We start from the raw sequence: 12,306 nt of genomic DNA on the forward strand, positions 1-12,306 counted from the left end.
TTGTGTTATTACTACATGCTTCATGTTTCCCCCAGGTGGGAAAATGCAGGGACAACAACTAAAGAGCTGCATTGAAGAGAAGGTGACCACAGAGATGGTCCTGTCATAACTCAGTCACTCTCCAAAGAGACAAAGCAGAAGAAAGGCAGTGGTCTGAGCACAAAAATAGCCTGGAAGGAGAAAGCTTCAAACTGTCTGAGACCTGCAACTAAAATATGCCAAATGTTATTGCTACTTCAAGTAGCATTAAGTCCTGCTTGGTGCCCAGCAGGAACTATGTAGATTTAGTGAGTAGCTTCAACTTTGGCACTGAAAATGTGGTTATTCCACCACCTTACCAGGACCCAAATTCCATCCACTACTGTAGTAGTGATTTCAGACACTGGCTTGAATGAAACCTTTTCCCACAATTTTCAAATTCAGTTCTCAACAGCAAAAGGGTGAGAGGTTCAGAAATAACATGGGAACAGGTGACCACTGAGATGTGAATAAAACAGAGCAAACTCATGCTCTTTATTGCCTTTCATTACACCAGGACATCTACTGTAGTGTGGAAAACTAAATGAAAGACCTGGCAAATATGAAAAATACCTCCAGCTGCATGCAGTAAAGCTTCTATAGCATTAAGGAGTCCTGAGGTCATTACAAACTGCAGGTACAGGGCTCCATGGATTGTTTACTTTCATGAGGGACACAGGAAAAAAATTACATGTACCCTGAATATATGTAGACTTTGTAAATATGTTAATAGTTACAATCAAGGTTCTGATTTTGCTGTAAGAATCATTAGGAAGTACAATGTTAGTGGAAAGTTAAGTAACTTATAATTTGTTTTAATACTTTAAACCTGCAAACAAATGAGGGTGTTTTTTTTAATAGCAATCCATACCTTTTGGGAATACTCTCATCATGTATGTGCAAAATACCTCCCCAAAATGTTTAAAGACATTTAACAGGCCAGAATTTGTCTCAAAGTCAGTTGTACTGAAATTTAGTAGTTAATTTTGTGTCTTCACTTTTTCTGGGTAACTGAAGGTTTTTATTGTTTCTATGCCATTACAAAGAACTGCCCTACAAATATCCATGTAAGAACTTTATATGAAAATGTTAAATAAAAGAAGCATTTGTCACTGATTTGCCTGGACATCTGGGAGAAGGATAATATAATCACAGTACAACTTTGTAGTTTCAGAAATTCTTGCACATCCCCAAGACCTCTAAAATGGAATCAGAAAATCTACTCCAGAGAAGACAGAATTATTTCTTAAACATATGGGTTGACAGTGGTCTGAATAAACTTGTAAGGCCAGTTGCTCTGTCCCTGGGCATGTCTCTGATGGCCTAAAAAACCAGAAGGGTCTTGTAAACTGGTCCCACTATGTTAAAGATCTCTGTACTGTTTCTTAATAATCATAGCTAAAAATAGCTAGTTTTGATTGTTTCCTTCAGCTTTGATATCTCATCTTTCTTTTGATGCCCCCAGTCTTTTCAGCCATACAGCCAACTTCTTCCCACATCTGAAGAGTTTCAAAAGGAAACTAACAAGCCACCATAGCAATGAGGTAGAACAACAATGAAACCTAGGGCAATGGCAACTCTGTGAATTTCACCCCTTGTTTTCTTTTGCTGCAGCATTTTTGACTGTTGTGGCTTTTAGTAGTGGTTTCAAACTTACTTTTAAAATAAGTTTCTTTTTTTCTTTCCTCTTTTTTTTGTAGCTTGAATTTCAATTAGTATCTTGGCAGAGGAGGTAAGGCTTGAATAATTTTCATGCATCGGCACTGGCAACATCTCTTTTGCTGTTCATTTTTTGGGAAACATTAACATTCTTAGAAAAGACTATCAGAGAGTAATAATGAAAACCATGTAGTATGTTGGAAGTATCTGTAATGAATATGCAATATCTTGGCATTCCTTTTATCTGAAAATATATATTTGTTATGAAAGCATGTTAAAGAGTAAAATAACCATTTAAATCTCTGTGATTCTTATCATAGTTGTATCTGAGCTATCAAATAAATCATAATGCACCTCTACATTTGAGCTGGGAAGCTTCCTGAGCTGTTGCGAAGCTGTAGATCTGTGGAGTAGAGGGTCTAAATGGTCTGTCCAGGAGCAGAGAGAAAGCCAGGGACAAAGGAGACAGCAGATTCACTAGAAGTAGTCCTCGGGGAACCTCTGGATAGAGTTTTAAATCCAGCTTTAGATAACCCCAGGAGATGGGGCAGGATGGCAGAAAGCCTGCAACAAGATGCCTGGTGATCTGCCATTGATCTTCAGAAGGCCACCAGAGACCAGAAGTGGGGTAAGAGTTGGGAAAGGCAATTAACCTAAGTGGTCACAGATGTTCTCACTCCACATCTGCCCTCTGCAGACTTCAGTGGTGTGGTTTCTGTGGAAACAGAAACTCTGTGCTAAATGGAGCTGCTATCCCTGGCAGGATCTAATTTTTCCGAAGATGTATTCTACAGTAGAACAGCAAGCACTCCTTGATGCAAAAAGATGCAGAGCTATCCTGCAGCAGTATTGCATATTCTGATCCAAGGAAGAACAGCTTTTGATCCAGGGACAATTGCAGGATTTGTTAATAGTTGATCCAATAGAAGATTCTGTAAAAGGAATGTCTCTGACTGTGGCAAAGACTCTATGTAACCCTCAGGGAGCATGGGGTCAGTTTGAAGTCTTTGCTCATTTTAAGGTGAGCAAGGAAAGAAAGCTTTGAGCTAAACCCCTGACTACAGCATTTAAGCATGTCTGTGTGTGTCTCTCTGTGTATTTTTTTATTTAGGACTTATTTTTGTAATACCTTATTTGGTTAAAATACCTTGTTGAGTGTACTAGGTTTCATTTTTTATTGAGTCACTCTACCACTTTAGAGGCTTAAAATGACTTGGGTTGTGTGGTACTTTTTTTTTCAATCTTTCCCCTAGCCCCTCCTCCACCCCCCAAAAAAAAGCAGTTGCCTTGTTTTGTTTTCTGCTGACTGCACTGAACTGGCAGAATAGCCTTAATTGACAAAATGACAGGATAGAATAAAATGTTGGAAGGAAAGAACTGACACAGGCATTCCTGAACTTTTTAACAGTTCAACCACAATGGCCTGTTCAAATGAATTCATTACTTCCACAAGAGAAAGTAAATTTTATCCCTCCCAGAATTTGCATACGGAACAAAATGGCCAACAGCTGCTGACTGCCATGAATCGTCCTGACCGTGTTTTACAGTGAACTGAAGGCTAAGCTGAGATCCATCCCACCTTCTCCAAGGTTATCAGAAGCAAAGGAAGGCCATCTGGGCCTCCTGTAACAGCTGCTGAGACAGAGCTGGGAGTAACCTTGACTGCAATAGCTTCAGCCATGTATTTAAAGGAGGATGGATTCTAGAAGTCTTCTTTAAAGATCCCAAGAGGGTGTAAAGCAACCGGATGAGAATGATAGGCATCAGGGTTCACTTTGAATTGACTCAATCTCTGCACAAAAGCAGCACCCCAAAGTCAGGTGCAGAGAGAGGGAAGGGAACCTTACTTTGAATTACCTGGCCACTCCTAAGGTGGGATAACTGGCTGTACAGGGCCTTAGTTTGTCACCAGAACCATCTCCTTGCAAAACCACATCATCTTGCTTTCCCAGCTGGGAAAGAAGGGTGTCTGGAAACAGACAGGAGAACACAGCAAACCGGAAAATAAGCACGTTGTCAGATTCTACTTTTTAGGTTAGCCAGAGAAGTAAGAAACAATGTGAACCTGATTTCCAAAATGAGATAAAAATAAACCAAAGGGGTTATTTTTAGATGTACCAAGCTATCCAATAACAATTCAGCTTTATGGCATGCACAAATAGGATCCAGATTCTGATTTTGGTCATATTGCTGGAAGTTTTCCATTGGCTTCAAAGATAATTAGTATTTTCACCAAAGTAATTTGATCAGAATTTGGCCATAGATCTATTGTTCCATGCTGTGATGTACTTACTCAATAAGTTTTAGGGGAAAAATAATTATTAAAAAAATAAAAAGAAGCAACACACTGCTCTACCTCACAGTTTTATTGAGGTCTAAATGATTGTGTTTTGAGAATGAACAGTGGTCTATGTCTGCTAAGCATTATTATGTATTATATAAATGCATCGTATCAGGCGTGCTATTTTCATCTTTACCCACAGCATGATGATGATGTCTCTGCAGTGGGATGAAATGGAACACTATATTTAATAAAGGTTATGGATTTTGTTTCTATTTCATGTTGTTAGGTGCTGTGCTGCTTCTGGTATCTAGGTCACTGTTCAAATCTGTCAGGGGTTAATCATGGCCAGTCATTCCTATCTGGCCCTCTGCTACTACAGGAAAAGTTGTTCCCCTCTATATCTCATCAGCTTAGTTTAAAGTTAGCAAAAATGCTCTGTGATGGTGCCAGTGTTTACAGGGATGGAAGAAAATGCCAGACATTATTCTGGGATATTCATAACTCAGTGTTGTTGATAGTGATGTAAAAAGAATTAAGGACATTTAGCTGAAACACTGAAGTCCAGCATCTTTTAGGAGTACTAAAAATTTAAGTAAAATATCTGACAAGTTTAGTAAGCTAATGGTTTGCTTTGAACAGTTTCATTTTTTACATGGGTCTGATGTGATTGTAATGAAGTATAGGACAGAAGATCTCACTGGTGTCAAAGAACATTTTCCAGCATGGTTTGCAAGTCTGTCTTTGACAACGACAAAGTTTATTTCCATTGCAAAACTACACACACACACACACACACACACACACACACATATATATATATATATATACAATAAATTTAGTTTTGATTTGTGTCTCAATCCTTACTTTTGGCACTGTTCCTATATTGCTACTATTTATGCTGAAGAAGTGTATAAAAATCCACTGTAACAAATCTTAAGGTCTTCTGATCAGTTTTTTGTTGAGCTTTTACTAGAAAAGAACGCACAGTAGTTCAAATCCTGATGGATAAAAAACAGCTGAGCCCACACCCTTCCCTCTGATTTCCATAGCAGTTGTTGCTGAGTAAGAACTGGATGCATCTCCTGCTCCTGCGTCAGGACTGCTGACATGAGCAAGTGGGAGGAAGATCAAGCTCCAGCAAGGACAGACTTCAGGAGCTGCTTTGTTCTTCTTTCACACGGATGGGAGTGTCACAGCGTGCTTTCCTGTCTAATCAGACTCAACACAGCCTTACACAACTCAGCCTGCTTTTAGCTTTTAGCCAGGGTGTAGGAGTTCAGGAAAAAAACACCTCCCTTCCCCCAAGAAAAATGTAATTGCAAAGATTTGTTTCGATGTAGCATGTGCAGTAAACTTGAATCACTGAAAGGCAACCACACATTTGTGCAAGTATTTTTTTCATTCCCTCATTTTCATTCCTAGTCAGTTATTAATTTTATTTGCCTCCTAGAGAAAATGCACTAGAGACTGGATCTGACTTCCAGTGAGGCTCGTGGTGGAGCTGCCAGGGCCATAATCCTCGGGGCTGTAAGACAGCTCCTCTCTGGTGACCCCGCTGGGGCTATCCTAGTATTTACCGGCAGACAAGCTGGTCCCCATCATCATTTATGCAGTGACTTACCTTGTGGGACAAAGCAAATGCTAATGCTTAGTAATTATATCAAAATAGTGCATGGTGATAGATTCCACTCTCATTGTAATTGTGTTACTAATTACAAGTTCTACTCACTCTTTGTAAGACTCATTTGTTTTAGTACTCTGACAGAAATCACGAGGTTAATGAATTTAAGGCTTCATACAAAAGCCTTGATGTTGCAACATGATCTGCAACAAAAGCACCAATGTGCTATTTCAGTGTAAAATCATGGTGCTTGTAAGCTCTATAGACCTCTGGTGAAGCCTACACAGAAGTTTTCAAATTTATTCTTCCGTTAATAAGCTCAGAATATGGATCTTGGTTGTTATTATTACCAGTGCATAGCATGCTGAGATGTGGAGGACAAATGACAGAGCAGACTAAAATTCAAATTAAGCAATAAGTGAGTATAGTAAACAGCAGGGTGAGAATGGAATATCAAGGGACAGAGCCAATAAAATATTGTTCTGTTTAGGGAAGATGATCCAACAAAATTAACTAATATTTAACAATCACATACTCACTGTAGAGTAATTTATTGTGACAGCAATAAGAAAACCACTAAAGAATGGCTACAGAAATGTACAGATTGGGACACTTAAGATAGATGTAAACCAATGCGACCAATGGAAATGGGAATTCCTTGACAAGACAAAAAGACAGGCTGGGAATTTAGGCTGTTCAGCCTGGAGAAGAGAAGGACACCTTAGAGCACCTTCCAGTACCTAAAGGGGGCCTGCAAGAAAGTTAAAGATGGACTTTTCACAAGAGTGTGAAGCGATAGGACAAGGGGGAATGGCTTCAAACTGACAGAGAGTAGGTTTAGATGAGATATTAGGAAGAAATTCTTGACTGTGAGGGTCATGGAGTACTGGCAAGGTCAGGTTGGATGGGGCTCTGAGCAACCTGGTCAAGTGGAAAGTGTCCCTGCCCACAGTAGGGGGGGTGGAATGAGATTATCTTTGAGGTCCCTTCCAACCCAAGCCATTCTGTGATTCTGTGATATTTCTGTCTCTGTTACTTATAAAACTTGTTTTACCATGGAACCTAAGCATCTTTCTCGTTACAGTCTTCATATCCCCTGCAACTGGGAAGCTTTGGAGCAGGTCCTCAGCAGCTGGCATGCCTGGGAGGGTGGCAGGTTTCTGGGGATGGCACAGCCAGCATGGGCTGTCCTAGCCTGAATACCTGAGCCCTACCTCCTGATGGCACAGCTGCTGGCACCACCACCTACCAGTAGCTCTCCAAGCCTTCCCTGTCCCATCCCACCCCATCCCATCCCATCCCATCCCATCCCATCCCATCCCATCCCATCCCATCCCATCCCATCCCATCCCATTCCATCCCATCCCATCCTTTTCTTCACCCTTGCTCTTGGTTTTCCTGCAGCATGACTGTGCCACTATGTCAATCTTCTTCCCCTCTGTTCCCATCAGCCTGTGAGACGCAGGAGAGAAGGTGGGGACTGCTGCTTCTCAGAGGAAAGGAGGCATCTGTTGCTTTTGGGAGGGGGGAAAAAAAGTAAGTGATTACTCTTCCTATCTTCATTTGTATTTCATGGATCTTACCAGTCTTCCTCCCTTCAGACTTGTTCAGTGTAACTACAAAATTCACTTTTACCCATGTGTCTTGGGATTCTTGGGGAATCTTATGCCCTTCATACTAATGGCAACAGAAGCATGGAAAGAATAAATAAGTCTATCCAGAAAGTCCGCAGTAGGGAGGGATCCCCCAAAATTAATCTCATATGTAGTCTGTTACCCTGGCTAATTTCTTTATGTGGAACCATATTTTTTACGCGTTAACTCATGCTTATCTCCTTTTCCTCACATTTTTGGGTCCTCTGAATTCAATAAAAATGCAGTTTTGCTTCTTCTGACAATGCTGATCAAGAGAATTTCCTTTGCAATCATATCTAGGTAGCAAGAAAGTTTTGCAGATATTTGTGGAAGTGTTCACCTAGTTGATAAACTGCATGAATTAACCGTGCTGAAATCCTCCTATGGGTTGGAGAGCTGCACAGACAGGGGTCAGAATCTAGCAAACCTGGCCAAGCTTTAGGCAGCTGGCCTAAGCAGTTGTCCTAATGCATAGTTCATGAACGAGCCATTGGCTGCAATATGTTGGTGTTGGTCATGTATCAAATAATAATGAGCACTGAAGAGTAGATTCTGCAAATGAACAAATGGGGCTGACTCCCTCACCTTCGTATGAGGAATGTGTCTTGAGGCCCATGTTTATGGAGCTACAAATTTGTTCTTTGATCTCTTCCCAATAATAAGGCTAAAGGAATGCAATTTTTGTTAATATTTTGCTTAACGTTAGTCTAGGGAAAGGTCGCTAATATTCTGTAGCTATCTCATCAATCTCAAGGAACATGTCATATACATTAAAGGAGACATATCAATAATTAACATAAACCCCTTCTAATCCTAAAGTCAAATATTAACATCCTCCCTTACCTTTTTCTTTTCTTATTTTTATTTTCTTTCTCTTTTTTTTTCTTTTTTTTTTCTTTTTTGGCTTCTGGCAAATTCCTAAAGAACCCAAGGCTCAGAGCGGTAGAATTTTATCCAGAGATCATGAAAATAATGAGACAGCCATGTGCCTGCCTGTCTGTGGCAGATTTCAGGCATGTAAGTCTGGAGTAATCTCAAAAGTTAAGTATGCAGAGAAGTGCTTTATAATGTGTCATAATCTTGCAGTTAGCTCTAATTAAGTGAAGCTTTAATACCTATAAAACAATAAATTTTGGGGACAAAAGGCATTCTGCTCTGGGTTGCAGCTGCTTCTTTCTGAAAGTCTATCGAAAACTAATTGCTATAATAAAATAATACTTTTGGATATGCACATTTAGTTATATTCAAAATTAAATATAGTTAGATGTTTCTAAAACTGACTTATGAACCTGTACATAAATCCATGTATTAAAAGCTCCATTTTCATCCTTTAGCATTAGCATTTAGAGCATTTAAAAAGGTGTAATAGGGCCAATGTTCAAAGCAGTTCCAAATTCCTAATAAAGAGTATAATCATGTTAAACAGCTGTAAAGTTAAACATATGTGCAGTATTTATTAAGTATAGTCATAAAGGTCTTTTTCAAATGTCTGTGTACATCTGAAAATGGTGTCTATCCCTACATATATTATACCTGTATGCATAATAAACTGCAGACCCATAGATTCACTAGGTAGAGGCACATAGATAGTTCAGATACATTCCCAAGGCATCTTCAATCACTAACTATTTTGTCAGTGGGAAGGACCATGATCTATCATAACAATGAAGTAATTGTTTGTTTTCTTCTTGCCATTTTCTTGCAAGAATTAGACATTTTGGGTTACTTATTACCATGAGATAATTCCTGCCATTCTGCTAAAGGCTCAAGCAAGGCAAAGTGTTTCCTAATTCCCAGAAGGCATGTGTTATCTCATGGTAACACACACACACATTGCAGTGTGACATTTCTCCTTGATACAGGTAAATGGACCATACTGTATCCAGGATACAGCTTTTTGCTTCCATTAAAATCTCACTCGTATTTTCCTGTTTGTGAAATACTTTGTCAAGCTGTACATACAGAATATAAATTTCATTGAGTTCTTTTACTACTGTGATTTTAATAAAATACAGAGAAAGGCTAAAAAGAAACATTCTGCTGCTAAAAACCCACAGGACTGGCATTTAAGTGGAAGTTGATGTCTCTGCTCTTGTACATGTAGAAAAGGATATTATTCATAATCTCATGCTCCTAATAGCCAACAATGTGTGGATAGCTGTCTTAGAATATATTGTGAATATAAGGGAGATGTTATTTCAGGATGTTGCTGTTGAGGCCTGACTATAACAAGGTTTGAGATGTTATTTCAGGATGTTGCTGTTGAGGCCTGACTATAACAAGGTTTCCTAACTTCAGTCAGCAAACCAGGTGGGGAGCCTTCTGCCAATCTTCTCCCTGGCTGCCTGCATTTCTCCACGTTCTCAGTCAGGAAATTTATCCAGGATGCATCCCAGATTTCTGATTGTTCCTTGTGTTGCCATTTCTGTAGTTAGTCACTTAGAAAGATGGCCAAGTCTGTGCAGTGGGCAGCCACCTCATGTCACCTCAATCACCCTCGGGGCCAGCTCTGGCTTATTTTTCCACACATTGGATGCTCTGAGGCAGATACTCTCCATGCTGCTCAGGGGAGACATAAAAACTCCCTTGTACAGGAGGCAGGGGAAGGAAACAGAGCAAGGCAAGCCCCCAAATGCAATATTAGTTTCTGATTGCAGAATATTTTCCTCCTTTCCCCATGGCAGTGTGTCATCGTGCCACTCACAGCTCTTTGAGTTCAAAGTCCGAGATCAGTATCCAACAAATGCGGCCGTGAGAAGACACAGTCATGATAGGACAGGGAGAGGACAGTGAAAGCAGCCTATTCACTATTGCACTTGGGGATTTGCCTCCAGAAACTAAGGTCCTTCCAGGTTCCCTCTAGAAGGGAATTTGCAGCCACTGGGCACATACTCTTTCTGTCAATAATTTATATTGCCAATATATATTGCCAATGAGGCAATGCAGCCCTTTCTTCATGTACAATGAGCTACTACCCTGGCAGATAAAGCCACACATGGCATATTGTAAATGTGATCTTTAAACCCCATTCTTCTGTGTAACGGAATCACAAACAAAGAAATCTTTCTTCTGTTGAACAGGGACTTGGATATGGGAAAATTTTCTATGGGGAACTCCCATATGCCATAAATAACTACCATATGCCATAAAATGATAATGAACCTGGTTATCTTCTAAATAGAGTCATATATAATATTTTCCACTTTGTTAGTAATAATCCACCCGTTTAGTTTGGGACATTAACAGGCAAAATTTTAGCAATAGCTTTTCATGCTCCAAATGCTTTCCTTCAAGAGAAAGGAGAAAAAATCCTGGACTGGAGAGGTACACTGACTGGAGCACAGCTGCAGTAGCTAGACCAACATGAAAAACTGATTTTTTGGGGGGTTTGCTTTTCTTTTTTCACAAAATTGTCTGTGGGATTAGCTCACCTGCAGATGTATTTCTGAAGATGACAGCCTCTGCTTTGCATCTGTTACATACAGAGCTGAACATGGGCTCTGCAGTTTGAAACTGGATTTCCAGTTCATCAGAGTTCAAGGAACACTTGGGATTATTTTGGCTTGGTTTCCATAGCTCATTAAATGGGGTAAAATCCTAGCTGTCTTGAAGTCAATGGCACAAATCCCACTGCTTTCAGTGGGGCAAGAGTGTCACCTCTTGTATTTTAGAGATCAACTACAGAAAAAACACCCCACAACAGCTCTGATTCTGACCATACAGTACTTTTATCATCTTTATTCATGCACATGCTTGTCATGCTTTTAGTCTACTGGATCTATCCATTTCCCTCACTACATATTTATAAATGTTTCCCTGCCTGCCTTTCTGGAGTTTTGTGATCTAAACAAGGGATGTGATCTTCAAAATCTAAGAGACAGAAAGACCCCTAGGAAGTGCATAAGCATAAAATGCTGATAGCTTTCTGGCACTTAAATTCCAGTTCCCAATGGAGTCACAAAACAGATTCCATTTATTTTAATTGTCTCTACATCAGTTCTTTTTAGTGCCTGAGAAGTACTGGACACCATCAGACAAGACATGCCAAAAGTGTTTGTCAGAACAAATGGGCAATAATCTTCTGTTTAGCTATAATATTCTTTTTTTTCCTATAATCAGGACATCTTCCTCAAATATTCCTAGCCATATATGGTATGAATTTCTTGCCTTTATTCAGGAATTTCCTTTTTAATTTCTCTCTCTCTCTCTCTCTCTTTTTCTTTTTTCTTTCTTTTTTTTAAGGCAGCCTGTACTGGGAAAACATGAAAAAATTATTGAATATGATCCGGTCTCTTGCATTCATATCTGATAAGCTGATGGCTCTGTGAGCCTCAGGCACTGGGAGAACATCACCAAATTTACAGGGTTTTAATGATAGCTCCTCTAGTTACTCCAAACATAGCATGTTACACCAATATTTTGCTCTGAGTGGAGGGTTCTGTCAAGGCTCTTCGGTGTGCTTTCTCACAGCTGTGCTGCTGTCAGCCTGGAGACAATGCCTGCAGTGAGGAGCCCAGCATTCCCGCAGATGCTCAGCTGACTCGAGGCTGGAGCTCAGCCAAACGGCTCCTGAGCCGTTTCCATGGGCTGTGTTCTAATGCATGTTGCCTGTGTATTCGCACAGCTCTTTCTAATGGGAGGAGAATTTGCAGGAGAGCTGCTGGGCTGGCTCAGAATCCCCTCTGGAAGCACATAAAGCAGAGAGATCCCCTCTGCGGAACTAACATTGTTTTATATTCCATAACAGCTGTGAGTTCACACACAGATATTGTCCTTTGTTACTTTGTTTGCCAAAACATCATCAAACTGTGTGGCATTTAAATACACCAAGCCATGCTAGTTTGTAGTACCTGCCTTATTGATGGCTGTGTTGATGATGATCCCATCTGATGGGATGGTGTGGTATTTTGGGAAGACAGCCCCTCTTGTGATGCTGTGCCCCTTTGTTCTGCACCTGGTGGTTTCTCTGGCAGTACATCTTGGGATGGCCACCACGAAATACAGGGGGCTTGGAAATCAACATCACATCCCTGCTTCTTCTTGGGTATTGATGATGATGAGGAAACATGAGTACTTCAGCAGAACATTCA

At 40.2% G+C, this 12,306-nt stretch overlaps 1 protein-coding gene across 1 annotated transcript in view; it reads left to right on the plus strand.

Moving 5' to 3' along the window:
- The first annotated feature begins 11,220 nt into the window (after window positions 1-11,220).
- RAB3GAP2 (RAB3 GTPase activating non-catalytic protein subunit 2) overlaps window positions 11,221-12,306 on the plus strand; it is a 116,090-nt gene continuing 115,004 nt past the window's right edge. The window contains exon 1 of the mRNA XM_068185612.1: window positions 11,221-11,226. The gene's annotated coding sequence lies outside the window, so the exon portion shown is untranslated. The remainder of the gene's footprint in view (window positions 11,227-12,306) is intronic.

The sequence above is a fragment of the Anomalospiza imberbis genome, chromosome 3, assembly GCF_031753505.1.
Source record: "Anomalospiza imberbis isolate Cuckoo-Finch-1a 21T00152 chromosome 3, ASM3175350v1, whole genome shotgun sequence".
Classification (NCBI taxonomy): domain Eukaryota; kingdom Metazoa; phylum Chordata; class Aves; order Passeriformes; family Viduidae; genus Anomalospiza; species Anomalospiza imberbis.